At 36.2% G+C, this 26935-nt stretch overlaps 1 protein-coding gene and 3 long non-coding RNA genes across 5 annotated transcripts in view; 3 read left to right on the plus strand and 1 right to left on the minus strand.

Annotated features, from left to right (window-relative positions):
- Positions 1 to 1777: 1777 nt before the first annotated feature.
- On the minus strand, positions 1778 to 9543 carry LOC127129642 (uncharacterized). Its single transcript, XR_007806371.1, has 2 exons — positions 8955 to 9543; positions 1778 to 2523 (listed from the first exon to the last, which is right to left on the minus strand). It is a non-coding gene; the product is annotated as an uncharacterized LOC127129642 (long non-coding RNA).
- On the plus strand, positions 2752 to 6990 carry LOC127129646 (uncharacterized). The gene is made up of 3 exons (XR_007806372.1): positions 2752 to 3384; positions 3696 to 3805; positions 6538 to 6990. It is a non-coding gene; the product is annotated as an uncharacterized LOC127129646 (long non-coding RNA).
- On the plus strand, positions 6996 to 7866 carry LOC127129649 (uncharacterized). Of its 2 annotated transcripts, XR_007806373.1 has the most exons (3): positions 6996 to 7073; positions 7156 to 7229; positions 7565 to 7866. It is a non-coding gene; the product is annotated as an uncharacterized LOC127129649 (long non-coding RNA). The 2 variants fall into 2 exon arrangements; XR_007806375.1 differs by lacking the exon at positions 6996 to 7073 and having other exon boundaries at positions 7122 to 7229.
- Positions 8185 to 26935, plus strand: part of LOC127129633 (uncharacterized) — a 29848-nt gene continuing 11097 nt past the window's right edge. The window contains exon 1 of the mRNA XM_051058788.1: positions 8185 to 8957. The gene's annotated coding sequence lies outside the window, so the exon portion shown is untranslated. The remainder of the gene's footprint in view (positions 8958 to 26935) is intronic.

The following is a 26935-nucleotide window of genomic DNA, read 5'->3' on the forward strand; positions in this document are numbered from 1 at the left end:
AGATAGTTCTTTGGTAGCTCCTCTCTTAGATCAATATTGATTGAATTTACTTTTAACTGATTACCCTTGATTGGTTCGTCAGCGTAACTCCTTCTCTTCAGTCTCTGACTATCTTTATAACATTTCCTGGCTATTCCTTGACCATCTTTTAGTATTCCAACTCGGTCGTCCTCTAATGGATACTTTAACGTAAGATATATGGTGGACAACACCGCTTTTAGAGCATTGAATGAGGGCCTGCCAATAATAATGTTATATGAGGACGCAACATTGACAATTAGGTACCTTACCTGTATACTTTTCGCATGGTCTCTACTCCCGGAGGTGGTCATTATGGGAAGATTCCCTAGTACATGTACATGCTCTTAAGAGAATCCTACCAAAGTACCTTGAATGGTAGTAACTCAGTGGTATCGAAGTTCATCCCTTTGAATACTTCCCAATACAAGACATATGTTGAGCTTCTGAGGTCCATCACGACTCGCTTTATGCTCCAATCACGGATCTGTACTTTAATCACCATGGGATCATTTTCATGATCCAACACTCCTTCTGAGTCCTTTCTAGAGAAGTTGATCACAACTGAATCCTCTTTTCAATCTGACGGTGACTTCTGTTTGTCATACCCCAAAATTTTCCCTCCCTTTTTGATTTTCATCTAACCTATAACTTGAGATCCATATATACCCATTCATGTGCATCATTCGTTCATGATCAACACTTGCTAACAACATCATAGATTCAAAGGTTTGAGCTTGATTTTACCTAACAAAATCCTATTGTTTTCCCGAGGATCAAACCCTAAGGATTGGGGTATTGTAGTCAATGTGGAAGTATATTCTTAGACCAATGCTTGAAACCCTAGTTAGTGATTCATGGTTGTTTGGTTTGTGACCATTAATTTGCTTGATTTGCATCTTGATCATTGGATATGGATTGAAACCCTAAGCATGTGTGTCTGACACTTGTGGATTGGTTTGTATATCAATCGTTCATATGAAACCCTAGCTCATAGAAAGGGTTTGATTGTTCATTGTGATTTGCATCATGTCATTGCCATTGAAATCAATCATTAAGTTCATCTGACAACCATGGTTTCGTAACTTTGATTGTTCAGGTTCTAATATTGGTTCATTCAATATTCATGCATTAATGTAAATATCATGGTGCATTCAAGTTCCATTGATTTAAGTTTCATGGTCCATTGACTTGAAGTTCACAGTTTTATTCATGGTGCATTAACGGCCCATTTGGTCAAGCTTTATGGTCCATTCATATTCAAAGTTCATATTAAATTCATTTCAAGTATCATATTCATATGAACTCCATACCGATCTTATTTCACTCAAGAATAGCAATTCATTACGGATAAAATGTCCATCACATGAAAATTACAAAAAAAAAAAGGAAATATGGACAAAATGTTTACTTTGGTCAACAGTTGACTTTTTGGTCAACTTTGATCAAAGTCAACTCACCATTTCTTTATCCCAAACCCTAGTCTTTATTTCCCTTTCTCCATAATTCATCCTTAGTTCACTATGATTCACATGGAAACCACAACCTCATGTTTCTTGTAACCATGTTCATTTTCAAACCCAAAACCATAGTCCATAAACCACTTCAATCCCAATTTAATACTCCATACATTCAATTCCTATGTATTCATTACAATTTCGAATCGATCAAAGATTACACCATTTCATTTCAATCATAACCATACCGTTAACATTCAAGTTTTCCATTTAATTCCAATTTTTCATACATTTCAAAACAATTCTCAAAGTGACAAGATTTATAAACATTAAACCAAATTTATACACAATTTCAAACCATATTCCAATTACATTTACATTCTTTCCAATTACAACCAAGTTTCCAATACAAGACTACAATGTGACCGAAGCGTGTTCCAAGCATCCCCAAATCAGCCTTACATTAGCCACCCAACTCAAGTGATAACCTTGTTGTTTAGAGAATTCTATTTGTAGATTATGTACATGAGACCTCTTCTGAAATGAAGTGTCGAATTGATAGCCAAGAGGATGATTTCTACACTTCAAGAAAATACAATAGCATTGATAAAAATCATTTGATAGGTTCTTCATATGAGGATAACAAACACATGGCTGTCGTGAGTGAGAAACCAACATTTCATCTAAAAGGTGACATTCAGCTCTCCGGGTCTGTTCTGAAAAACCAGGTGATGATATGCAAATGAAGAGAATGACAAATCGTTCCTACAAAATAAACACAGAAAAGAAAGGAATCAACCATCAGGAATTGCAATCAACATAACAAACTGACTGAACCAAAAATTCAAAAACAAAAACTTCACTTCCTTTTTTCATAACAAACTCTGACTTCAGCTCCTACCCATACAAAAACCTTCCAACAGTTTGAAACGGAAACATGATTTTTCAGCACGACTAACCACATTCATCTCACTGAAAGTAGAATTTCATTACATATGCAAAGGGTAACTAATGGCTGAAGTTCATTTGAATTCTACATGAGCAAAACCTGCATAGTTCATGATTAACAGAACAAAATCAACATTCCATCATTAACAACTAATCTAATTGCGATTCAAACACCACCGTTTCATTTAACAGAAGCTTGGTTCTAACATGATTTTTTTCAGCCTTTAACATAGCATTAGCAGGGAAAGGAAAATTAACATTAACACCAACTAACATAAAAGCTAAGCATCCAATTAAGTGACCATTCAATCATACCAGCCATTAGGGGTGTGCAAAATAACCAATAACCATGAACCAATTTCCTATCCAAATTAATCCAAACATTAAAACCCAACCCAAAATTATATTTAAAAATTGGTGATCCATTTATCAAATTAAAAAAAAACCGGTAACCATTATTACAAACCGGTTCAGGTAAACGGTTACCATTTTTCAATAATCATTTCAAATCCCTAATTCTCAAATTTCAGAATCCCTAATTCTCAAAAATCCAAATTTTTTTCATCTTTTTTTTCTCTTCATCATTCTTCAAATTCTAAACTCATCAAAACCTGCATCGTGAAACAAAGATTGTCTGGTGTATCTTCTACCAAATCCCTACCCTAACCCTTTCTTCTCAAACCCTCAACTTGCAACTCAGAATCTATTTTAAGTTGCATTGGTAGGTGAATTTTTTATATCTACTTTTCTTTTCCTTTCAATTCCATTATTAATTTATTTTACTTTTTTATCCCTCTAGATCTGGTGTTCACGAAATTCATCTATAATTGGCTTGTTTATTTTGTTTGAGAGGTTTATAGGTTAAGCTTAATGTGATTAGGAACACATAAATTGTTTGGGAAATTAACAAAGTGATTTACAGTTTCTTTCTTTGCTGTGAAATTGAATTCAAGGAGATGATGTACTGGGCTGCTTTTACACAATTTAGTCATTGTTGTTGTTTTTATCCTTTTTTGTGGATTTAATTGAAATCAAATGTAAATTATGTAAACTGTTAGAAAAAAACCAGTTATAGAAACTTGCATTCATCTTTTTGGTATGAAAATGTGGTTCAAATAAGCTGATGCTTCTGTTTTTACATGGGAAACTGAAGTATAAAGAAACTGTGTGCTAAGGATGAAATAAATCTTGCTTTTTTATTAACTTAGGATGAAATTTGTAGCGTAAAAGCTCTTTGAGTAGTCATTGATAGGCAATTTTGTTTCATTACAGCGGAGGCTGTGGCAGGATCAGCAGCATAGCTTGGTAGAAGTCTGTCTTGTGTATGTGTACAGAGAAGAGATAGTGATGCTTCTAGCTTTTTTGATTTAACTCTAGCCCAGGTACGTTCTATAATTACTGAAGCTTCTTTTAATTGATGTTGAGTATTTCTGGTAACTTTTATGCACGATGCATCTTCCAGCAAAAACTAAAAGAACATTAATTTAGATAATGTGATATGGTGCGAGAATGCTTCAACTTTTTTAAAAACAATTTCTAGTGTAGAAGATACACTTCCATTTCCTTAAACTACACCGGCCAGATACGTCAACGCTGAAATTCGAAAGAATTATGTTGTCGTCAAACAAGAATCGAGATATAGATCAGCTTCCGCGAATAATAATGGATAAATACTGATATGAACCATCAAATCTGTTAGGAAAAAGGTTTCAAAGCTGACCACCATTTCGTTCTTTGACTTGTTTGTTACAAACATTGTTTATTTGATTAGACAATCGTGTTCAGCAATGATATGGATAAATACTGATATGAACCATCAAATCTGTTAGGAAAAAGGGACAGTTTGAGTGTTGCCATCTAGATAAGCTCCTACTAATTATGATAGACTTTTATGTCGTCAAATAATGTCTGCTTTGAAGTTGTTTCTGGTGGTATTTTGAACTGGTGCTTTGTGTTTTTCTGAAGCAGACACTGACCAAGAAAGTTAGGCTCAATTGCATTTAGTTTGATGGTGATATTGATTTTGATATTCCATTGGCTTCATAATTATCATTAATATCTTGTTAAAAATTGAGATTAGTTATCATTAGATACTATTTTTTTAGTATCTTAAACTTTATGCTTATTCCACATTTTTGAGGGATGAGGGTGTAAATCTCAGAATTTGCTGGATATATCATGTAATGTGGTTACATCGTCGGGTTTGCTTTTGATTTATGTCTGCATTGCAGTTACTTCTTTTTTTAGTTTAGTTTAGTAACTTTGCTGTAGATGATTAGTACTGCGTAAGTGTTGTTTTGTACTTGATCCTGAACCGTATCCGCGATGGAAGTGGTAAGCCGGTAAAGATCCATCCAGACAAACTACAAGAGAGAATACAAATCAATCACATTGAGCAATTAACTAATAGCTTTTGTCTTTACAGCTGTGAACTGCATGATTCTAAATAGTGAAAGGGCCCATATCAGAAATAAGTCAGCTATATAATCTTGATTTTGTGATTTGCTGAGAAACAATTTTTTTCCATCAATAATAATACTAAATCTCATAATTTAAAAGAAAGAAATTATTCCATCTATATATACTTGCCTTCCTGTGGCGACGATTCTCATTGTCGCTGTCACACTCATCACTGCTACTGCCACTGTCACTGCTGTGACCTGATATGCCATCCTTGATCCTCTGGAACATGTTTCTCTTCTCTTTCCTGTTTCTGCCTTGGCATTTTGCCACAGTGGTGCCGGTAACAATGGTGGTGGCAGTAGCGGCGTGATTGTGACGGTTGCACGTGTTGCTTTGATTTTTGGCAACATATCCTGGTTGGTAAATCACATCTGTCTCGCTATAGTATTCGGTTTTGGTTTGTGTTCCATCATTGTGGTGTCCTTTGAACAAGTCGGTTACCTTCTGTCCGATTGAGCTATGTTGTTGCTGGTGGTTATGGTGGGTTTTCTGTTGGCAGCTTTGTTCACAGGTTTTGTAGCACTGAGCAGAGGCCATTGCGACGTTTGTTGTGATGTTTGTTTGCTTGTTATTTATGCTTTGAAGTATTCAAAATGAGTTCTGATATATATAGAGAACTAGTAAGGTATTGAATGATTTTGGAATCTATATACCTTTCTTTGTGAGTTGAATAATATGGTGAATTATTGTATAGTGTCATCACCTTTTTATCATTTTGCCAACTGAATATATGCCCAATTAATTTCGTTCGGACACTTTAAATAATTTGGCAGATATGAGAATCATATACATACAGTGGTTAATATGGAATCCCAGAGTGGCCCATTTTAGATGGCGACTTTTCCTATTCCTCCAAATAAATATGTCTTTTACAGTTTCATCGTTAACATACATGTGTTGTGTCAGAATTTATGCTTCTATATCTGTCATGACTGATAGAGCTTACGATTTTCAGTTCTTCATGCAAATCTTAAAAGAGCATAAACAACTTTATTTTCAAGCCCAAGCTTGTACGGTACTTCAATACCTGCATGATTCTCTGAGAGTTGCTGAGAGAGATTGAGAGTGGAGTGTTTGATTTGTGCTGTAATTTTTTCCGTGAATTGTGACTGGATGAAGAGTGATGAACAATGATTGGACCCCTATTCTATTGCGAAACTCACATGAAGTTCATCCTGAAATTCACTTATCAGTTAGAAATTCAATAGTTTGTTAGAGTTTATATGTTAGTTGGAAATTAGTTTAGAAATTAGTGATTTTAGATTTCAGTTATTAGTTAGAATGTTTTCAGTTTAATCTCAGTTATCAGGTGAAGATGAGTTGTGCCACCTTTGTTATTGAAAAGAAATGGTTAGTTGGGAAAAAGTCAATTTTTGTGAAAAATGCTCAGACTGTTGGTTTGTTACTGCTGAATGATATGCTTGGATTGAAATCATGCTATGGCTGCAACATTCTGTTTTTGCCTATTGCTAGTTATTAGTTAATTGTTGTTCTGTTAATTGGAAATGCATTGCCATGTTGGATGAGTCAGCTCTAGAATCTTGTGAAAAAGTAATGCATCATACATACCAATTGAATAAGGAAATGTCATATTCATATCAGATTTTTTATTGTGTTTTTTTATCATAATTTGTTTTCCTATTTTTAACAGAATCAAGATGACTAATGTTGGTACAACTTATGCAACATCCGAGAATACAGTTTCAACCCCTCCACCTACAATCTCTAATGAAATGCCACCTCCTCACACTAAGAAGCGAAAGAATCGTTCAGAGGTTTGGAAGCATTTCATTGTATCGTCGGAAGAAGAACAAAAAGCTTCGTGCAAATACTGTGACACGAAAATTAAGTATAATAATGGAACTAGTTCCATGCATGCTCATGTATCGAGATGCCTTGTTTACAAGAGGCAAAGGACATTATCTTCTACGACAAGTGTTGAAGAACATGTTGGCTCTCCTTTAATTGTCAAGTTTGACCAAGAAGCCATTAGAAGAGCAATGGTTAAGATGTTCATAAACATGGAGATTCCTTTTCGGAAGGTTGAACATGAGTCTTTTCATGAATTTATGAGTCTCGCATCACCAAGATTTCAGATTTGTTCACGCACCCAAGATTGGCTCAAAGGAACATCTTCCTCTTTGATTACAAATGAAGATTTTGATATTCTTGAGAGATTTGAGCAAGGTATGATAACTAAGTATATTCGCTAATGTATTATTATTTATTATATTTGAGGTATAATGAAATCTCTTTATATGTTTTGTAGAATTACTTTATACGGAAGATGGTGCTAGTTGTTCAACCTCTTCAACTTCTGTTACACTCGAAGATGATTTAACGGTAAAGAATTCTAAAGTTTGTTTTTGCATATTCTACTCAATTTATTATATGTGCATTTTCTGCATTTGTGGGTTTATGTTGTTGCGTGATTTGTTTTGACTTAATGTGTTACTGAATCTTCCCTTACACGGGTCTCATATTTTTGTACTTTAAACTAGGCTCCTTAACTTGAATATATTTTTTTTTGAGATAATGAGTTTGAGTTAGATTTTGTTCGAGACATGGTCTTAGAAATCGGGTCGTCCATGTCTTAAAATGTAAAATAGACTTGCAATTTCACTGTTTTCACTTTTGAATATGCTAACATTCTTGTAATTTCATTTTATTTTATGCAGCATTAAGCTTATTGTAGAAGAAGCTGATTAATTGCTTATGGAACTAGAAGTGAAGAGATGAAAACAAGGATGGAATGAAGAGATGAAAACAAGGATGGAAAGCCTTTTCTCAACATCATCAATTTGATTGGAAGATCATTCTTCATTTTAGATTAACCATGCATACAGTGTTTTTATATACACAGAAAAATTATAATTTAGAATGTAAGCAAACAATTTTCTGTTATGTGCAAATCACTTTTTTGTTGCTACTAACAAATCTTTTGCTTTAATTAGACTAACACTCAAGAGATTCTTATCTATTTCTATCTAAATTTGTTTGTTTAGAAATTGGTAACATAGTTTGCCCCCTACACGGGTCTCATAAATTATTTTTTTTAAACCTGATTTATTTTTTATAATTTTTTTAAATTGTTTTTTTTTATAAAATTGTTTTTCTTATAAAACTGTTTTTTTAAAGAAAATAAAAAACTGGTTTGAAAAATACCGATTTAAAACTCTTTTTTTAAAATTGATTTTTTTTCTATCTTATAGGTAATTACTTAATTTTGATTTTTCCGATTGAAATTTAAAAATAGTGATTAACTTCAAGAGCGATTGGATAGAGTTAAGAAGTTGTTGGAATGAAAATTAAATTTGAGGGAAATTTGGTTTTAAAATTGATCCAAACAAAAATTAATTTTTTTAGTACAAACCGGTTATTAACCAAACCGATCCAAACATAAACCGATTTTAAAAATATAAACCGGTTTTATCAAAGTGGTTTTAAAAACCAAACTGATCCATATATTTGGTTCAATTTGGTTATGGTTTTGAACCATGCACACCCCTACCAGCCATTCACACTCAATTAAGAATAGTAGTATCAATAGACATACAACAAATGGAATATCAGGAAAATTACTAACATCCATTTCACTAACTATTTTCATTTCATTTCAATTTGTATTTACAAACTAACAATTGCATTTCACCTGAATTTCAATTGAATATGACTCTAACAAACTAATTAATTTCTAATTGACAAGTGAATTTAATTTGAATCTCATTTGAGTTTCTAACAGAATTCTACTACTATAAATACATAACACTCGTTATAGTTCAGTTTTTCACATACAACAAATTTCTTGATCCATTTTTCATTCATTCTCTACATAGCAGAAAATTCAACAGATTTTGCATTCAGTCACTCATCAATGAAAACAGAAGAAACTCTTAACAAATCCAAGCATTAACCACAACGAATTCATCAAAAGAGATTCATCAAGCATTCATAACAGAAGGCAATTCAACAGAAAATCAATCATGAAAACGCAAGTAAGTTCACAATCGTAGCAGAAGATCGAGAAGAAGGAGAATCAAGCGGAAATTAAACGGAAAAACTCAGTACCTGGTGAGTCTCTGATTCACGCTCTTCATTTTCTCCTTCTATTTGCGCGCGTAGTAGGGTAAATCGAATTTGTGAATTTCCGAATTTTTGAATTGCGGTGATGATGGATGAATGCGAGCCCCGATTGATTGTACAACGCGAATACGTGAAACGTTGTTAAATTGCGACGGAAACTTCATTTCAGTGAGTCTTTTATTTTGAATCTTTCGCTTCATTCACGATTCATGCATCCTTCGTACCGTGCGCAAATGAGAACCTCCGATGGTGGCGATTCCGATGTTTGAACAGTTACATGATGAACCCATAGGCGTCTATTTCCTGGCGCCCTTTTGAGTCCTCGTTCCTAACCTAGAATTGAGGAGGTGGAACATTGAACCAAGCTCACTCTTGGCCGCACGATTTACATTCCTTCACGTTCATCCTGGATCGACGAGACGATGTTGATGCGTATGGAGAAGTTGACGTTCGAGCCATGAGTTTTTTTTTTGTCATACAGTCGAAGGCGTTCGTGGAAGGTGGTGAACCGAGAAGTTCGTGATTGGAATTTCGACCTAGAAGCTTTAGGCGCTTTCATATCACGGACATGAAACCCGACTCTTGTGGTTGGAGGAACTGGGCCTTTGGCCCAAATGTTTTTTCCTGCACCTCCATCCGTGAAACTCACCCCCCAAAGTGGGCCTGCACCCTTTCTCCCTCAAGGCCCATTTTTTTTCCAGGTTTTTGGCATAATTCTTTTTCTTATTCTTGTGTGTGTTTGTTAGACTAGAATTGGGGGTTTAGAAATTAATCAGGGTTTTAGAGCCTTGATTAGTTTAATTAGGATATTAATTTTTAGGTTAGATTAGAAATTAACTATGATTTAGAATATTAGGAAATATTAGATATTTTGATTAGTTTTAGAAATAGAAATATTTAGATTAGATGGTTCCTTTAGAATTAGATTTAGTCAAAATTGTCTAGGATTTAGAATTGATTTTAATTAGGATTTCATGTTTAGAAATTAATCCATGATTTGTGAATCGACTGTTTTGCCCCTAGGACTAGAAATAGTCTAATCTTGCATGCTCCCCTAGTTTTAAAACTTAGAGATTTTCTAATTGATCAATTAATCCTTTAGGTTATTGTATATTCACTTTCAACTGATTTTTTCTCAATTTGATTAAGTCGATCAAAGTATGCGTTGATCAACTAAATCCTTTGACTGTGCTTAATTCTCCAAGTCTATTCAAGTGATCAAAAGACACTTGATCACTTTATAGGGAAAGAACTTATTCTCAAGACTTCAACCAAGATTCAAACATAAGTTCAAGACTGCAAATCAGTACAAGACATAACTATTACTCAAGCACTACAAAGGTGGATTCAACACTTGTCGATCATGAGCCAAATTATGTGCCATGAGTCTTAAGCAATAAAGAAGGGATTGTAGCGGTAAATTCATGACCATCAAGCTATGGATAAACTTGACGTCGATAAAACCAGAGTCGCCACCGCGCTTTTATTGTTTAAGTACGAACAAAACCCAAAGATAAGAAGTTTTCAAATCAAAACTAACAAAATGCCAGAGATTACAGGTAAGGGTGTTGGTTACATAGAGGGAAGGTGTTAGCACCCAAAATATCCTAGGTACTCCTAGGGAGCCCTTTTTCATGTGTGCATGTGTTTTTGGTATAAATAATATTTGATACAATACAGAATGTGGGGATGAGAAAAGAGTTCATTGATTATATTTTGTGTTTGACAAGACCTTCGGTCTTGCCTTCTGTCTTGTGCCTATGTACCAACACAAAAGTGAGGGATCATGTTAATACCTTAGGATTGACATTAATTTTGTAAAACAAATAATGTATTCATCTCTGTTGTTTTAATATGTTGGGTTGAAGAAGTTCAACATCTGGACCAACATGTCATGTACGATGTCACGACATCAGGCCTGTGACATCGTACATGTGTAGGAAACTGAATTAATTAATTCAGTATATATTCTGGGATTAGTAAGGATATTTGGTGAATATCCTAGCTTCCATGTGGAGGTCTTAAAGACTCAATCAGAACATATATATAGGCTCAAAATAAGGAGATATATATGGAGAGATTTTAGAATTGAAGACCTTGTTTGTAACAGAAATTTTCTGTTGTATTTGTAACAGCAAAGAACAAGTTTGCTGCGATTTCTGAAGGCCCAAATCCAGTTGGGTGATTAGGTTATAAATAGCATATTGTAACCTAGTATTTGTAAGCCTCATAGAATGACAATTTAGGGGTGTGTGTAAGGTAAACCTCCCAATCTGTGGGAAGGTTACCATGTGTTTCTCAGTGGTAAAAGCTAAGAGTATTTGTAACTCAAAGCCTGTAGGCAAGAGTGATTATGTTCTTGAATGAAGTTGTGCAGCAAGTTCAAGGTGTATGAACATTACATTGTATTTGTAGTGATAGGAATGGAAACTGGAGATTTCTATCTAGGAGTTCCTAGGTATAGATTGCATTGGGTAGGGATTAAGTGAAGAGTTGTAAACGGGGGAGTTTAACTTTGAATTAATACTACTGATAGTGGATCTTCTTCCTGGCTTGGTAGCCCCCAGATGTAGGTCATGTTGGACCGAACTGGGTAAACAATTCTCTGTGTTTGTTTTCCTTCTGCATGTTATAATCCTGTCTGCACTAACTCAGGTTGTATTGCAGTCTGCTAACCAAGATGAAAACAGACCTGGTACATATCCTTCTGTGTGAATGTCAATCAGAATGTTTTAACATTCATCATTGAACACAGATACTGAACTTTAGGCATGGTGATCTCAGTTCAGTATTTAAGTAAGTCTGATCCTCAAAAGGATAACAGACCTGGCCAAAGGATCATAGTGAACCTGTCAAACTGGATGTCTTGACAGTTGTTCATGTCGGCTGGTACTGGAGTAGAGACTGGTTAGTCTTGTACAGTATAGCAAAGTCAGCACAGTCAGGTTTCAAGAACATAACAGAATCAGCATGAGGAATATGTTCTGGATGTCAACCTGAATGTTGTAACATTCACACCTGACTGCTTGGGCTAAATTGTAGGATAATTAGTTTTTCTGTTTCAGTATTTTTCTCAGGCTAATTTAAGGAATCCAACAGCTGAGCTAAAATTCAGGAAAATAACAACTAACCTACAATTAATGAAACTAACAACTAGCACAATTGTCAGCTCCCTAATGTGTGAAAATTAGGTTACCTTGTTTGACTTGTAGGTTAGGATACACCAGTACTAACCCAGCAAATTGAAATACAGTATCAGGTGATGTGCAATTCAATATTGATATATCATGCTGATAACTGTCCAAACACAACAGAAGAAAGTATGGTATTTAATCTCTGTTGTGTCTCTGTACTAGAAGGACAGAACTAAATGTTCTTTCATTCTAAGGTAATACAGTAGCAGAAGTTGTGACTACTGTGAAAGCGTGCTTGAGTACAGGGCTTTAAGTTGTATAACTGTCTTGCTGTATTAGTTACAATGTTGGATCAGATGTCATGACTTTGAGTAGAACATCTGAATTCTGACTACACCAGAATTACAATTGGTATCAGAGCAGGCATTCTGTCTGTTTCTGGATGAGATCCATGGGTGATACTTTCTGGTATCTTGCAAGGAGTTATGTTAGTACTGATGCTGGAACCTGTGAAAGGTTCTGTATTTTCCCTGAATGGTCCCTTGAAGTAGGTGGATGGATTGTTCATGACGGGAATGGTGTGTACCTGTCTCTGGAGGTTGGCAATTGGCCTTTGTGTGGGACAGCTGTGCCAGTATTGAATCACATTCAAACTTGGTATGGTCTTGGAGGCTGATCTGGTGAAGTGCGTAGTCATAGGGTGAGTTGTATTATGATTTCCGCTGCATAATACCTGGCAAAACTCAAACTCTGATGTAGTTTCCCCCATGTGGATGAAAGGCTGCTGTATTCAAGATGTCATCATATTCTACTGAAGATGTCAAAGATACTTGAGCCCCATCAAGTCCACTCTTCTTGGTAAGAATCACCTGATCCCTGATTCTTGTACTCTCCTGGGTAGTGTATATGAAGACCTTGAAGACTGTCAAGAAGGATAAACTAATGTTCTATGTGATGTTAGAACATGTTGGTCAACAAGTAGGCAGCTACTGGTTGAAGAGCATATGTGTTTAGGTGTCAAACAAAGGGATACTTTGGCTTGAAACCTACTCCTGACCTGGAAGAGGAGACATTTGTGTGTGCTAAGTTGACAAGGGTAGGGTCAACTGTGTGTGTGCTCAAGAAGGTCACTTTTAGAAGTATGATCTCTAGAAGTGGAGCTGGTTGAGATGTGACATTGTGCAATCCCCGCTGTGTGCCTTATTCCTGTAGATTGATCAGGGTTGGATAGTTTTTTCCTGAAGTACTATGGTGTACTGGAAGACAAGTCCCCTGGATGATAGAAGTCAATAATGGGGTAACCTGAATGATATTCCATTTAAGAGGATTGGGACCATGAATCTTGTTGTTCAAACACCACGATCAGAAGTGGCAGTTCTTTCAAGGAGTGAGAATATGAAGATTTAGAGGTTGGTTGAGGTAGTATGCTCTGGCAATGCATATCTACTATGGACTGGTGTTGTTGTCTTTCACTAGTACTTATGGTCAGCTGAAGTCTGATTGGTGTGATTGGAGTATGTATAGGTATAACTCATAGAGTTAGGTGCCACTGGTAGGGATGATGTATGTCATGTTGAGACATGTCTGTACAATGCATGGATATTGGTGTGAAGTTTCCATGATTGTTAATTTGAGGGGGAGTTTTGGTTAACCTCCTCACATTTGGTCAGCCTAGGTATGGTTGGCTGTTGACCTGTGTCACATGGGTTCTGGTGGTTGTGTGACACATTTGCAAGGAAGAATTCGTCTCTCTCATTCCTAAGGGTGAATTTAATCCGGGAAGACTTTCAAAATTATCAAGGTGCTTGCAAGCAGAAGATGTTGACACAAGAAGAGTACTTTCAAAGTATTCTTATGGTGGAAGTATCTGAAAGGATAATTGGGAAAGGGTTTAAGATCAATGTCTGCTTGTGCCAAGTACAAGTGTTTAATTGATTATCCTTGGAGCTCAAGATAACTGATGTTCTTAAAGATGTTAACATTACTTCTTCAAGACCCTGTGCAGAATCACAGGAAGGATAGTTCATTGGCTTATGATCTATCTCTTTGGTGGCAGCAAAAGCATATGATCTCTGAAAAGGTTTCCTGGCAAGAAACATGTTTAGCCTTGGTATGTACAAGAAGAAGAAGACATCATAGTCTTGATGGTGGTTACTTGGATCAGTTTATTTCTGATCTAGGTAAGGAAGTGCATTAGCTTATGCATACTATGAAGTTAAGAACAAGTGACAGCTTTCTTAACATCATGGAAACAGTCTTGCTTTAGGAAGAAGAATCCTTGGTATAGCTGAAGGGTTAGTTGCTAACTGGTCCTTCTGAAGACTCTTGCACCAGAGTGTCTGATGTCTTTGGAGAAGAAGCAGGAATTCATCAAGGTGTGAGCTTGGATGACTTAACTGCAAACCTGCAGGATGGAGGTTGTTTACTCAAACTTGGTTCCACAATCAAGTCTATGAGAACATTGAACTCTTGTTCTGTGAAGGGAGGAAGTTCTTTCAAGTGGCAGAAGAAGGAGCTGAATTCAACAGCTAGATGTCAAAACACAATGTTGTGACATTTGGTTCAACATCAGATTCTTAGTTGGTGAAGAGACACATCAACTTGAGATAGAAGGGTCTACAGGGTTGTAGATTGGATACTTCAAAAAGGTCGTTCTCGTTGCAGTTCTTGGAGTTGCTGGACATAAAGGATGTTACATGTTCATGTCTTAGAAAATCTAAGTTTTGGTCAACATGTAGCTTGAAGTTCAAGTCTCACTTGGAAGGTCAGAATATCTTTGGGAGAGGTCTGATAAACGTGGAGAGGTCAAAGAATGGCATTTGACTTTTTCATATGAGGATTCATGAAGGAGGTAATCAACAAGTGGCATTTGGTCTATCTCAGAAGTGAGTTCGAAGAATCAAGATAATCCACATATGGCAGCTGATTATTCTTGAGGAAAGTCTGAGACAAACTACTTTTGAGCAGAAAAGTAGTAAGTTGAAGACAAAAGGAGGTGTTTTCTATTCATCTCTTGGAGCTTGTGGTAGGAGTTCTGAGCTATCTATGGAAGATTATCTCTTGTAATGGGATGAAAATGTATATGTCCCAATTTATGTCTGGGTTCTTCTTGATCAAGCTGGTGACTCAGTGATATCTGAAGACTATCAGATGGTGTTCCTTGTTATGTTGTGAAGGATGTTCCAGCTGATGCTAGAACACCTTGTGAAGGGGTCTTCTGTTTTGGTTAGAAGAGAGAGAGACACAGAGTGTGGATGTGGTCAGCCAAGAGGGTTGAACAGAGGGGGTACTCTTGAAGACATGAAGATGCGTCTTATGTTTTCCATTCATCAAGTGGTCTGGATTCTCTTTGAATCAGGTAGTATGTGAAGGTCCAACTTTGGGGTGTTGGATATGCTCATGTGTGACCTCCAAGTTTCAAGAGGAGAGCAGGCTGTCCATGACAGGGGGAGTTTTGTCATCAAGCTTGTGGTCTACGTATTCTCAGATAACTAGGTATGGCACCTTGTCAGTTATCAGGATGCTGTGATGTATATCAAGGCTGAGTGAGCAGAAGAATGTCTGACCGGATGTCATGACATTGCCCTAGACAATGATGTCAATTCCTTCTGAATCTTAAATTCATTAGGAATTATAAGGGTGATGTGTCTAATTCCTATAAATCAGAATAAGCCTGATGGCTACAGCTGTGTGGTGCAGGGGGAGTAACCATCTGCTGAAGTGTGGGAATTTGGCTGTAGCAATGCGAGATGTCAAGTCTCTACTGGAGGTATGACAGGGGTCTTGGGAAATGTTGAATACTGGCAGAATGCAGGAAAAAGCCGCGTGGAATGTTAAGACATCGCGTGCAACGTGTCTGACTGCATATATGGAATAGTCTCCATGCACTGGAACTGCTGTTTTGGAAAAGAAACAGTCAAGAGCTATAAAAGGTATTCAAAGATAGTTTGAGATTTTTTTGGTGATTCTCTGACTGTTTCTCAGCAAAAATTAATGAATCTTGACCAAGCATTTATTCCTACCGTTAATTCCTAAGCACGGGCTGGACTATTTAAAGGATGTAATAGTCCTCTTCTTCTCACAAGAGAAACACTCCATTCCCTCAGTATCATGGGATATGTTAAGGTTTGGGCAAGTTGCGCCTGGATCTGGTTTTGTGAGGGGTGCCTTTACAAATGTTTAGCTAAAAAGGGGGAGAGAAATACAGTCCTGGGGTTGAGAATGTACTAGAAGCAAGCTAACTGTGGTAGCAAACAGCAGGCACAAAATCCACCAACTGAGTATATCACTTGTGTCTTGTGATCTGAGTTAAGAGGACAGTTGTGTCTTGTGATATGAGTTACATTATCTATGTACTCAGTATTACATATTCTTCCGGAAGCTCTTCTGTTGAGGGAAAGGGTTCTGGTACAACTGATCCGTGTTCCTCTACTTCCTCATGTACACCAACCTTGGTGTTTGTGGTGGTGGAGTCAATGACAGAGATGAAGAGCATACCCATAATGGGATGTTTTGTCCAGTGTAATGTTTATTTGTTTTAGCTAAATTTTGCCAAAGGGGGAGATTGTTAATACCTTAGGATTGGCATTCATTTTGTAAAACAAATAATGTAATCATCTCTGTTGTTTTAATATGTTGGGTTGAAGAAGTTCAACATCTGGACCAACATGTCATGTACGATGTCACGACATCAGGCCTGTGACATCGTACATGTGTAGCAAACTGAATTAATTAATTCAATATATATTCTGGGATTAGTAAGGATATTTGGTGAATATCTTAGCTTCCATGTGGAGGTCTTAAAGACTCAATCAGAACATATATATAGGCTCAAAATAAGGAGATATATATGGAGAGATTTTAGGATTGAAGACCTTGTTTGTAGCAGAAATTTTCTGCTGTATTTGTAACAGCAAAGAACAAGTTTGCTGCGATTTCTGAAGGCCTAAATCCAGTTGGGTGATTAGGTTATAAATAGCATATTGTAACCTAGTATTTGTAAGCCTCATAGAATGAAAATTTAGGGGTGTGTGTAAGGTAAACCTCCCAATCTGTGGGAAGGTTACCATGTGTTTCTCAGTGGTAAAAGCTGAGAGTATTTGTAACTCAAATCCTGTAGGCAAGAGTGATTATGTTCTTGAATGAAGTTGTGAAGCAAGTTCAAGGTGTATGAACATTACATTGTATTTGTAGTGATAGGAATGGAAACTGGAGGTTTCTATCTAAGAGTTCCTAGGTATAGATTGCATTGGGTAGGGATTAAGTGAAGAGTTGTAAACGGGGGAGTTTAACTCTGAATTAATACTACTGATAGTGGATCTTCTTCCTGGCTTGGTAGCCCCCAGATGTAGGTCATGTTGGACCGAACTGAGTAAACAATTCTCTATGTTTGTTTTCCTTCTGCATGTTATAATCCTGTCTGCACTAACTCAGGTTGTATTGCAGTCTGCTAACCAAGATGAAAACAGACCTGGTACATATCCTTCTGTGTGAATGTCAATCAGAATGTTTTAACATTCATCATTGAACACAGATACTGAACTTTAGGCATGGTGATCTCAGTTCAGTATTTAAGTAAGTCTGATCCTCAAAAGGATAACAGACCTGGCCAAAGGATCATAGTGAACCTGTCAAACTGGATGTCTTGACAGTTGTTCATGTCGGCTGGTACTGGAGTAGAGACTGGTTAGTCTTGTACAGTATAGCAAAGTCAGCACAGTCAGGTTTCAAGAACATAACAGAATCAGCATGAGGAATATGTTCTGGATGTCAACCTGAATGTTGTAACATTCACACCTGACTGCTTGGGCTAAATTGTAGGATAATTAGTTTTTCTGTTTCAGTATTTTTCTCAGGCTAATTTAAGGAATCCAACAGCTGAGCTAAAATTCAGGAAAATAACAACTAACCTACAATTAATGAAACTAACAACTAGCACAATTGTTAGCTCCCTAATGTGTGAAAATTAGGTTACCTTGTTTGACTTGTAGGTTAGGATACACCAGTACTAACCCAGCAAATTGAAATACAGTATCAGGTGATGTGCAATTCAATATTGATATATCATGCTGATAACTGTCCAAACACAACAGAAGAAAGTATGGTATTTGATCTCTGTTGTGTCTATGTACTAGAAGGACAGAACTAAATGTTCTTTCATTCTAAGGTAATACAGTAGCAGAAGTTGTGACTACTGTGAAAGCGTGCTTGAGTACAGGGCTTTAAGTTGTATAACTGTCTTGCTGTATTAGTTACAATGTTGGATCAGATGTCATGACTTTGAGTAGAACATCTGAATTCTGACTACACCAGAATTACAGATCAAAACCTCGTAGTTCATGGTAAAAATTTCAAAGAAATTGGTGAATTGCTTTTAACAAAAGTTTAATAAGAAAAGGGCACAAAAGGCCATAAAATTGAGTGAAGTTGTTAGTTCTTTTTGTCTTTTGAAATTTAAGTCAATATGTTTAAGTTTATTTACAAGTTTGATTAAGAAAAATCTTGAAAAATCTTGAAAATTCATTGGCATAAGGCCAAATTTTATAATCATTAAAACATGTCTAAGTTTGAAATCACAAGCAAAGAAAGTTTTTGAAAAGAGTGAGAGATTTTGAAATTTAAGAAGTGGGAGGAGATGAATAGGCTATCCTAAGCACACATTTAAAAGCTAAGAGTTAAAAAGATCTTACCAATGGGATGCAATCCAACAGACAAGAATGTCATATAGAAACCCATTTTCCTTTGGACTTTAATCAAGCAATGATCAATAAACAATGAGCAATGTCCAGACATCATGAAGATCAAGGCATCAAATAAAGATAGCCACATCCAAGCAAGCATTCCAATAGCTAGCAGTCCTCATTGTTTTCCAATGTAGCAGATGAAATATTCCTTGATCCACTCAGAACAAAACATCAGATATCATCATAACTGTTGGTTCCTTGTGTTGGCATCAATTTTGGTAAAACTTAGTGTTATCATAAGATGTCACGCGTGTTGTCTTGACATGTGATATCAGCTTCCTGCAGGTTGTTTAAATATGGTTGTGCAGGATTTAGCTAAGATATCATACCCGACGTTAAGACATGTGTATACAGAACATTCAGTCTGAATGTTATGTATTTTGGTATTGCGCTTTTCATGCAAATCTGTGTGTGCTTATGTGGAGGTTGAATGCGCAATTCAAGAAGTAATTTAATTTAAAACCAGAATGATCTATTTTCCAATAAGGGATGATTAGATGTTGTTTCTTAGGAGATACGCAAGTAAAATAGAATTAGGGTTTTATGCTGCCCAGGCCCATTCAAAAAGCTTATATTTAAAGGCCATGTAAAACCTGTTTACACACACAAGAAACGAATGATAAAGTGAGAGAATTTTAGGGTTTTAGTCTTGTGTGAGCTTGTGTATTGTGAGCCATTCATTCATCTTATTGATGTATGAATTGGACTGACTTTTGTGTTGTTATTTGTCCGCTTTAAGCTTTGAAGTACGAGTGTATTTGTTTACTTGGTTGAAGCTTTTAAGCAAGATCAAGTATGTGTTCTTGAAGTGTGTCTTCTTTCTTTTTTGTATTTGTTATAGTATCACTGTTGTGATTGAGGGGGAGTGAGTAGGGTCTCATATCTAAGAGTTCTTAGATAGAAGTCACACGGGTAGAGATTAGGTGAAAAGACTGTAACTTGAAGTTGTTTACTGAGAGTCTTTGAACTAATTATGTTTAGTGGATTTCCTTCCTGGCTTGGTAGCCCCAAGACGTAGGTGAGTTTGCACCGAACTGGGTTAACAATTTCTTGTGTCGCTTGTTCAATTGTTTCTCTGTTTTTATCCTGTTTATATTGCACTTGTTGTTCAGATATTAGTGTCGTGACATTACCTTCAACATCTCATATCTGATACCAGAATTTCAATTGGTATCAGAGCAGGCATCCTGCTCTGGTTCTGGGTGAGATCTTGGGATGTTACTTTCTGTTACTATCGATAGAGATAGAGGATCTGTACACAGACCACCAATTCTGGATGGATCTAACTATGACTACTGGAAACCTCGAATGGTAGCCTTCTTAAAATCTTTGGATAATAAGGCTTGGAAGGTTATTCTAATAGGCTGGGAACATCCCTTCACTGCGAAGGAAGGAGAAGCTACAACTGATAAGAAGCCTGAGGAAGAATGGACCAAGGAGGAGGATGAACTAGCTCTTGGAAACTCTAAAGCATTGAATGCTATATTCAATGGGGTTGATAAGAACATCTTCAGACTGGTGAACAAATGTGAGGTGGCTAAAGATGCTTGGAATATTCTCAAAACCACTCACGAAGGTACCTCTAGAGTGAAGATATCTAGAGTGCAGCTGCTTACTACTAAGTTTGAGAATTTGAGGATGAAAGTATTCATGACTTCCATATGAATATACTTGAAATTGCTAATGCCTCAGGTGCCCTGGGCAAGAAGATGTCAGATGAAAAGCTTGTGAGGAAAATTCTCAGATCACATCCCAAGAGATTTACAATGAAAGTGACAGCCATAGAAGAATCTCAAGATATCTGCAAGATGAGAGTGGATGAGCTAATTGGATCCCTCCAAACATTCGAGTTGGGAATGAGTGATGGATCTGAAAAGAAAGTCAAAAGCATAGCCTTTATGTCAAACACTGAAAATAAAGAGGAAGACAATAGTCAGGATATTGTTGAAGGTCTGGCAAATGATGTAGCATTACTTGGGAGACAATTCAATAAACTCCTGAAGAGGATGGATGTGAGGTCAAAGTCTAATGTCAAGAACAATTCATTTGACATCAGTAGGCCCAATGATGCTGGAAGAAGAACAAAATCTAAGGAAAAATCCAAACAGGGCAAAGGAATTCAGTGCCATGAATGTGAATGGTATGGACACATTAGAGCTGAATGTGGGACCTATCTCAAGAAAAAAAAGAAGAGTCTTGCTGCTACTTGGTCTGATGACAATTCTGAAAGTGAAACAGAAGGAGAGTCTGTCAATCTTGTGGCTGCCTTGAGTGGAAGATGGAATTCTGATGAAGACTCCAGTGATGATGAATTAACCTTTGATGAATTAGCTACTTCCTATAGGAAGTTATGTTTCAGAAGTGAAGAAGTGTGTCAACAAGTGGAGAATCAGAAAAAACTGATAACATAACTAGAGGATGAGAAGACAAAACACTTAGAAACCATTTCTAAGTTGAAGATCAAAGTCGTGTTCCTGAATTCCAAACTGAATGAGATGACGAAGTATGTCAGAATGCTAAATAGTGGATCTGACACCTTAGACAAAATCCTCCAGACTGGAAAGATGGTAGGAGACATGACTGGCCTTGGGTTCAATGAATCCTCTCCTGATTGTAGTCCCACTGGTAGCAAACCAAAGATGTCACATCAGGTGTCTCAACATCACAAGGAAAGACAACATAAAGGAAAATACCAAAGATGGAGAAGTCATTACTGTGGGAAATTTGGCCACATAAAACCATTCTGCTTTAGGCTGTATGGTTATCCTAGTTCTACTCATCATCAACCTAGACCCAAACAACACATCCCTGTTAACAGAAAATAGTGGGTTCCTAGGGCTGGTGTTGTTGGTGTAAGCCCTAGAAGCCAATACTTTTGGTACTTGTATCTAATTATTTATTAATAATAAAAGGCTTTTTCTTTATTATGTTTGTCTAATAAAGTCCCTGGAATAGATAGTCCGTTTAATGTATCAAGTGTGACTTAATCACGAGATCACATTAAACATAAGGACACTATTCTTAAAGTATCCATAGTCGAGCTTTATTGTGAAGTGGGATAACATTAAAGCATTAAGACTATTATGTATATAGACTGATGATCACATCCTCATGGATCATGGATAAGGAGTTATCAAGTCTTAAACATGGGTATGAATATTAAGAGTAATATTTATACTGGATTGACCCGCTATGAGAATACTATATAGAATGTTATGCAAAGTGTCATAAGTTATTCTCATGGTGATAATGGTGTATACCACTCTTAGACCTGAAACCACTATGGACCCTAGATGTAGAGTCGAGTGCCTTATTGCTGATCAAACATTGTCTGTAACTGGATGACCATAAAGACAGTTGATGGGTACTCCACGAAGCATGCTAAAGGACATGAGTGACCTAAATGGAATTTGCCCATCCTGCATAACAGGATAAATGTCTATGGGTCCAATATTGAACTGGATAAGGATGACACGGTTTATGCCTTGTGTTCAATATAGACATAAGGGCAAAAGGGTAATTGTACACATAAGTATTATCACAAAAGGATTTGTCAAATCACATGACATTTTCGTGTCTTGGGTAGTAGTGATTTGTTGCTAGATACCGCTCACTGTTTATTATGTTAAATACGTGATTTAATATAATTGCCAATGCCGCGAAAACCTACAAGGTCACACACAAAAAGGCGGATTAATGAGAGATAGAGTAACTAAGGAATACTGTAATGTACAATGCACTTAAGTGAATTGTAGAACATCGTAAGGTACGGTGTACTTAAGTAGAATACGAAATATTGTAAGGTACCACGCACTTAAGTGATTTTGGCATATTATAAGATATGGGCCACATACACTTGAGTGGGCTTTTTAGCTTGCAGCTCACACAAGTGGTTCTATAAATAGAACCCTTGTATAGAAGCATTTGTGCAGTTGCAATTTCGTTTCTCTCTCTCTCTCTCTCTCTCACTCAAAGCTTTCATTCGTAGCAGCTAGTGTAACACCCCTTTTTCTACCCCAAAATATTTAACATATAATCAGAGTAAATAAGCACGCATATAAACAAAAGGGCGTCACATCGACGTTTTCAAAAACTAAAAGCTTTCAAAAACCAACAATACACCTGGTCATTTAAAATAACACATCTCAATTATCATGAATATTCAAGCATATGCGTTCGCAGCGGAAAATAAAGAATACTCATGTCTTTCATAAAATGATCCATGTCCCACACCATGATCATCTCTCAACAATCATCTCAAGATAATGTAACTCAAGTAATAACATACTGCATCTCCAATTAGATATGAGTTCGATACTACCAATCTACCCAGTGTTACATGACCAGAGCATTGACTCATTACCTAATCGTCAAACTAAAATACGGAAACTCTCCAGCTAATCTCGAGCGAGCTACCGTCCTCTTACTTCAGTGATACTACTCTGGAGTATCTGCATGATACCCATGTAAAGGTAACATTCAAACAGAAAGGGTGAGAATTCAGATCATTATGAAATAGCATAATAAGGCACAATGATTAAATCAACAATTAAAGGAATTCATCACACCTTGGATAATCATGTCAATAATATTAACCAACATTTATTTCACACGTTTCAAACATACATTAACACTCAAGAAGTTAATACTAAAATTCAATGCAATATTCTCAAATATACACATAATCACAATTATCACATAATCACATATTTCACCAAGTTAAGTATCCAAACATCACCAAATTCAATTACCATATCTCATACACACATCACAATCACAACCATGCAAACATTCAACTATCACATGACTCTAATGTGACTCAATGCAAGACATGTGACTCTATGCATGTGGTACCATCTACTACCTCGCCTATTTCCATTAAGGATCAACGAGTGCTCATCTACCTTGCCTATTTCCAATTCAGGATCAACGAGTGCTACATCTATCTCACCTGTTTCCAATTAGGATCAATGAGTGCTACATCTACCTTAGCTATTTCCAATTAAGGATCAATGAGTGCTCATGTGAACCCACAGTTTCACCACTTCCACAATGAAGTCGACCATGCTATGAATGAATGCACACATACCAACACATATGCAATTAAGATCATCTCTACCATCTTAACATTCCACATATCACCATAACTCAACTCTATGAATTATCCACCAATGGTACATATACACATTCATAACAACATATCATCCACAATTACATATACACATTCATAACAATATATCATTCACAATCCACCAATGGTACATATACAGATTCATAACAATATATCATTCACAATCCACCAATGGTACATATACACATTCATAACAACATATCATCCACAAATCCACCAATGGCACATATACACATTCATAACAATATATCATTCATAATTATGCATCCCACCATTCATCATGCAATAACCAATTCATGTTACCACAAGAATAATATCAACAAATAACAACAACTCATCAACATCTTAACATCATCGACATAACAACATAATTATCACGCAATCATATTACAACAATGCAACGATTCATCAACCAAACGTATAACCCAATATATTTATCAATATAGTAAGCATGTGAATATTATTAAAACATATTAACAATCAATACCATGTTTTTGGTATGAGCATTAGCTTTCTAACGCTTCAAACGCCACCAAAATCGGACTTACGAGTTAAAAGTTATGATCAAAACCGTGCACGAAGGCATTACTAAAAGTTGTTGTTTATTAAATTTTCCAACATAATTTTCATCTTCTTCATCCCCCAGAACGTCCATGAAATAATCTCCAAAATTATTTTATTCCTGAAACAAAGTTATAACCCTCTGTTTCAACTATCCAACGCTTCGAACAACACTCGATTTGGACTTACGGATCAGAAGTTATGACCAAAACGATTTCGACAATAAAACATAAAAACAGGCCGCGAGTGTGACGGACAACATGCAGAATTTTCCGCGGTTTTCATCGTTGGAGGACTTCCGGACCTCCGATTTCAATTCCGTAAAAAGCCAAACGTTCAGAAAATTATAACTCACACCATACTCCAATTATATAACGTTAATTTGCAGTTTTAACACAATCAATCACCACAATCAAGCATAATCATCAAAACCTAACAATCCTAAAATCATGCAAATTAGGGATTTTAACCTAAACATACATCTACTCATTGACCAAATCATACTAACCCATAATAATAAGGATTCCCCCCTTACGTCTTCAATTTGATAGAAACCCTATCTCTTCTCTTTACTTTTCCTCTCCTCTTTCTCTATTGCCTTCAATGTTCAAATGAATTCTAATTCTCACTCTCCTCACCTCTTACTATTTATATTAGTATTCTAGTTGGGCTTAAATCATTATATCCATCTAATTTAATTACTAGGCCCAATAAAACCTAATATTTAAATATCTCTTATTTAAATTTAAATAAATTAAACCACCACTATGCACACCAAGTTAGTTAATTCGATTATTTAATTATATCAACTAAATAATTAATTAACACACCAAATTAATTAATATACTCGATCATTATACTACCTAACAACCGATTAATTACTTAACACTCCAAATAATTAAATATAATAATAATAATATAAGAATTAATTACTAAAATTGAGTTGTTACAACTCTCCCCCACTTAAAAGATTTTCGTCCTCGAAAATTCCTCAAACGAACAACTCCGGATACGATTCCCTCATCTTATCCTCGAGTTCCCAAGTAATATTGTCATTGGTGACTCCGCCCCATATCACTTTCACCAAAGCAATTTCCTTACCACGAAGCTTCTTCACTTCTCGATCTTCTCTAATCTCGTCAAGAATGCCACACGTAAGCTTCAACATACCAAGCTTAACACACGAAGACGTCGCTTCACAAACCAATCTTCCTTAGCACCAACCTCAGGAAAATAACCGTGTTCTCCAAAACAGTTAGCTAGCCCACACTGCACTCTTGCATGCAACAACATAATATCCAAGCTCGATACAATTGGAACATCCAAGAGAAACATATGTTTCTCCCCCACTTATTTCATTCCCAACCTGCAATGGAGAATAAAACAAGCATCGATAGTGTTCTCACACACATGTCGCATACTAGGGAAGAAACCTAACTAAACAACCTGGTCGGACGGACCGATCTGCTTTAAAACCACTAATGTAACACATTAATGACTATTGACCAACTGGTCGACCATGCTCTGATACAACTAATGTAACACCCCTTTTTCTACCCCAAAATATTTAACATATAATCAGAGTAAAATAAGCACGCATATAAACAAAAGGGCGTCACATCGACGTTTTCAAAAACTAAAAGCTTTCAAAAACCAACAATACACCTGGTCATTTAAAATAACACATCTCAATTATCATGAATATTCAAGCATATGCGTTCGCAGCGGAAAATAAAGAATACTCATGTCTTTCATAAAATGATCCATGTCCCATACCATGATCATCTCTCAACAATCATCTCAAGATAACGTAACTCAAGTAATAACATACTGCATCTCCAATGAGATATGAGTTCGATACTACCAATCTACCCAGTGTTACATGACCAGAGCATTGACTCATTACCTAAGTGTCAAACTAAAATACGGAAACTCTCCAGCTAATCTCGAGCGAGCTACCGTCCTCTTACTTCAGTGATACTACTCTGGAGTATCTGCATGATACCCATGTAAAGGTAACATTCAAACAGAAAGGGTGAGAATTCAGATCATTATGAAATAGCATAATAAGGCACAATGATTAAATCAACAATTAAAGGAATTCATCACACCTTGGATAATCATGTCAATAATATTAACCAACATTTATTTCACACGTTTCAAACATACATTAACACTCAAGAAGTTAATACTAAAATTCAATGCAATATTCTCAAATATACACATAATCACAATTATCACATAATCACATACTTCACCAAGTTAAGTATCCAAACATCACCAAATTCAATTACCATATCTCATACACACATCACAATCACAACCATGCAAACATTCAACTATCACATGACTCTAATGTGACTCAATGCAAGACATGTGACTCTATGCATGTGGTAC

Source organism: Lathyrus oleraceus, chromosome 1 (assembly GCF_024323335.1).
Source record: "Lathyrus oleraceus cultivar Zhongwan6 chromosome 1, CAAS_Psat_ZW6_1.0, whole genome shotgun sequence".
Lineage (NCBI taxonomy): Eukaryota > Viridiplantae > Streptophyta > Magnoliopsida > Fabales > Fabaceae > Lathyrus > Lathyrus oleraceus.